We start from the raw sequence: 4471 nt of genomic DNA, 5'->3' as shown, positions 1-4471 counted from the left end.
CAAGCATGCGGGGACCAATGGTATCCACCAGCAGTTGCAGCACTCCGGTCCCTTGGTCAGTGCACTCTGGGGCTGTGCAGCCCACGCAACGCAAGTGAGTTGATTCCCTGTCCAAGCAGCAGATGGTGGCAGAGGCGTGGGGGGGGGAAGCAGGTGATCCAGACATGCCATGCAGGCTACGGGAAATCCAAGAGTCAGTGGGATGGAGCGAGCAGCTGGTCACAGGAGGCTCGTCTTCATACAATGGCAGATGGAGGCAGAGGGATAGGGTAGAAGGCAGGTGATCCTGATGCATCACATAGGCCACAGGCAAGCCAGGATATGCAAAGACGAGACTCCCATGGCTGGCCACCTGATCCAACCCACTGATTCTTGGCTTTCCCGTGGCCTGTGTGGCATGTCCAGATCGCCTGCCCCCCCCACACACACACACTCTTCTGCCTCTGTCTGCTGCTGGTGCTGCCACACGAAGACGAGCCTCCTTCAGCCACCTGCTACTCCAGCCCACTGACTCTTGGGTTTCTGGCAGTCCATGCAGCACATCCAGATCACATGCTGGCCCCCCCGCTTCTACCTGGACAGGTAATCAACTCACCTGCACTGCATGGGCTGTGGCTGCTGTCAGACACTGTCAGCCCATGTGCATTCACCTCCTCCTTTGCTGGCCACGCCCATCCCCATTCACTAGGGCTTATTTTTGGGGTAGGGCTTATTTTCAGGGAAACCCAGTAATATATACATGCAATTAAGTTTATGTAAACATCCACAATTATATTTACTAAATATAAAAATATTAAACTTTATTTATTTATCAATCATTTTAATATGTACCTTTACCTAGCGATTAAGTAAAATTCATGCTGAACTACTTGATATGGTGTGGCTCCCTCAGCTAAGAAATAGAGATGAGAACTGGCCCCTAGTGTCAGAAATGACTGGATAGGGGAAACCTTATCTTTACATATATATATATGTAAATATATAAACAGAAAACAAACCAAACCAAGGACCTAATTAAATTGTAGCTACTTTGACTACTGTCACAAATGGAAGAACACCCATCATTAGGAATGTGGGCTCATCATTACCTTAATAATATTACTAATCTTTGTTCAGAGAAAGGGCACAGAAGCATATCTGGTTTCCTGATGGTATGGAATTGCACACACAGAATTTTTATAAACCAAGTTCAAATTCCCATTGAACTATGGAAACTCACTGGTTAACCTTGGGCCAGTAATTATCTCAGCTTAACCTTTTGTAAGGGTTGTTACAATGGTAAAATTGAAGATACCCGTTCTTTTGCTTTTTTGCCAATTTCTTCAGCAACTTTTGTCAATATTTTATTATCATAAGACATTTCTGGTTCTATTCACTGTACCTCAGTGCTTATTTGCTGATTAAGTGTTAGAGACTGGGAGAAATTCTTATTTTTCACTAAAAACAGAAGTTGCACACCTTGAAAGAGATTGCAGTATATTATAGAGTTTAAAGTATGTGTGTGTACCTATCGTATGTACAGATTCAGTTAACTGAATCAAAGAGATAAACCATTTCACATTTGTTGATCTTTAAATGGCTAGTGCAACAATTCTTGGATGGAAGGATGGATCTCTTTCAGAACATTCTGAAATTCACAAAATTTTCAAAAAATAAATGGCACAATGTACAAAATTACTACTGTATTCTTAACATGTATTTCTAAACTTGACATTTTCTCATGGACTCACTCTTATTTGGTTGCAGAATTTTACAAACAATATCGTTTTCCATAGAATACTAATTTTCTCACATTTCCCAGTCTTCTTGTCCCCACATCAAGGAAATCTACTAAGAAGAATAGTTCATAATACCATTAAGTGTAGAATGTAGAATGGATTTCATTAAGTACAATGGAAAAATGAGTATAGGCTGTATTGTTTGGAAGGGAAGAGTCAGTTCCTTAAAAAAACCACAAAAAACCAGGCTTGCCAAACAAAAGGAAGTTGTAGATTTAGGTCTTACTCTTTTACTGTACGCCAATCTATATAAAACTGAGTGTCATTCACTCCTAAGAAGCTGGCTGGGGAATTGTGGAAGTTGAAGTCCACAAGTCACCAAGGTTAAGAAACACTTCTCTAAAGTATATACACATTTACAACCCACTGTGTAAAATGTCGGGCTATTAAATATGCCCTGAGAACTCCTTAGTCAGTTTTGAAGTTTACTAATTAATTACTGGAAAACTGTTAATAACTTTATATCTGAAAAAGGACTTTTGCCCTTGGCTGCACCACAGCAAATAAAGTGATTGGAATCATTCCATACGGGATCATCCAGAAAACTGAACACTGAAGGACTCATTGCAAATCAGATTTCACTTTTTATAAAGCTCAAAGGCAGAAAATTGTCATTTGTGGAAATAAACAAATGGGATCCAGGAGAAGGGCTTTCTCTGCCATGGCTCCTGCACTTTGGAACATTTTACACTAAGGTGATTGGTTCCCATCCTTCTGTCTTTTTGTAGGAGCCTGAAGACTGGCTCTGCTATATGGCCTGGGGCCATAACATCGCATTGGAGGAGGTAGTTGAATTAAGAGGCAACCCCTCCCCCCTCCCCCGGTGTATTGTGTTCCTTCCCTCCCCATCTTTTAACTATATTTTATCTTGATTGGGATCTTTATTTTTATTCTTTTAAAGATATTTGTTAGGATTTTAATGTTTTAATGCTGGAAGCTGTCCAGGCTCATTTGCTATGAGATGAGCAGCAAATAAATTCAACAATTAAATAAATAAACAACAAACAATCCAATTTTCTGTATGTGGCAGAAGAATCTGCTTTCAAATAGTAGAACTGCAAGAGACATCTAGGCAACTGATCAAACCAATATATCCAAAGCAACTGCTACCTTTCTAAGATATTCTGCAAATACACAGAAAAAGTACATTGTAGTACCTTATTAACGGAAGCTTATTTGGATATGTCATGTCCATTGGTTAAATAATTTCATTCATAGTAGAATACAGAAAGGATCACGTGGTATCTATTTTCTATGGATATATATCTAAAAGAATTAAGCCGCTTTAGGATTGACCATGCTAATCACACACAGTATTGCTCACCATGATTATGGAAAGTCCTGTGTATTTTGATATGGGGATATAGATACTGTAAATTCTTTGAATTTCTACATTAAGTTTTCACAATAAACTCGGGGTTTTTTTCAATCTTTGCTGATGTTTGGTAAATATCAAGCCATATTTTTCATTGGCTGTATTAAATGATGCATGTGCTTGCTTTCATCCAGATAGAGAACTTGACTGGGGATGTAGTAGATGCAAACTATATTGGAAATTACGACACAAATTTTCCAATTTTTTAGGTAAAACTGAGGGCAAACCAACACGGGCTTTAGAGGAGAAAAGAATACTTACAGGTCTCTACAAACTTCCCCAAATCTGTGCCTTCTAATTGAATTGGATTCTAATTCACAGTGGCTGAGAATACTACAAGTTATAATCCTATGAAGCCAGACATCCAACATTGCATTACAACAGTCTGAGTGACTCAATGTTGGACAGCTTCTTTTTACAGCTGGAGGATTGTTTAGTCACACCAATGCTGCATGATTCATTCATACATCTAAGACAACAGCTTATGGCCCCACCTACAATTTGCTGATTGGTGAGAATTCATGGAAAAACAAGTTGAACAAATTTTGGAGAAGCTGATAACTAATTAGAAACTAATGTTTTTAAAAATATAGGATGTTTTGCAATAAATTTTGAAGAGAAGAAAAATTAAGGGTTCTTTAATGTGCATGGGAAATGTGGCATTTGTTAGGAAAAGCAAACCAAGCCACTCCCTAAAGTATCTTTTCAAGGACTTGATAAACCATAAAACCTGTTCCGCTCACCAATAAAACAGTTAGAAGGCTAAAGAACATTGATAATGCTGGACGATACTAGAAGCAAACAAAGGCTCTGGTAAGCAAAGTCAATATGAGGTAAAGTTTATGTGTTTAAGCTCATAAAAGTAACCAAGCTTATAAATATTGTCTTTGTTTTCTCAATGTATCATTGTTTTCATAGTTCCAACCACCTTACTTCACAGAATCCGCCCTCTCATGATCAATCAAACATATTCCAATTTACATAACGCTATATACATGGTTTGCATCCCTACCCTAGAGGTTTTACTTCTGCTGATCTCAAGAAACAATCCATGTTTCAATTGAATTGTTAGCTAAACTCGTGCTTTGAATTTCTGGCAAAGCCATAGCTCAGTGGCAAAGGAATCCACCAAAAAACACATCTTAGCATTTGAGTCTCTGAATGACTGATGTATGTTTCATGTCTCCCTCAAGAGTTTCTTAGATTCAAGCAAGAACATATCACAAAGACTGAACCACTACTGACCATTAAAATCAAATATTACTTAACTCCTTAAAGCTGAGTTTCTGTTATAAAATTAAGAATGACAGGACACCAA

The sequence above is a fragment of the Pantherophis guttatus genome, chromosome 2 (assembly GCF_059756535.1).
Source record: "Pantherophis guttatus breed Tessera chromosome 2, ASM5975653v1, whole genome shotgun sequence".
Lineage (NCBI taxonomy): Eukaryota > Metazoa > Chordata > Lepidosauria > Squamata > Colubridae > Pantherophis > Pantherophis guttatus.
Note: the sequence above shows the minus strand (reverse complement) of the source record.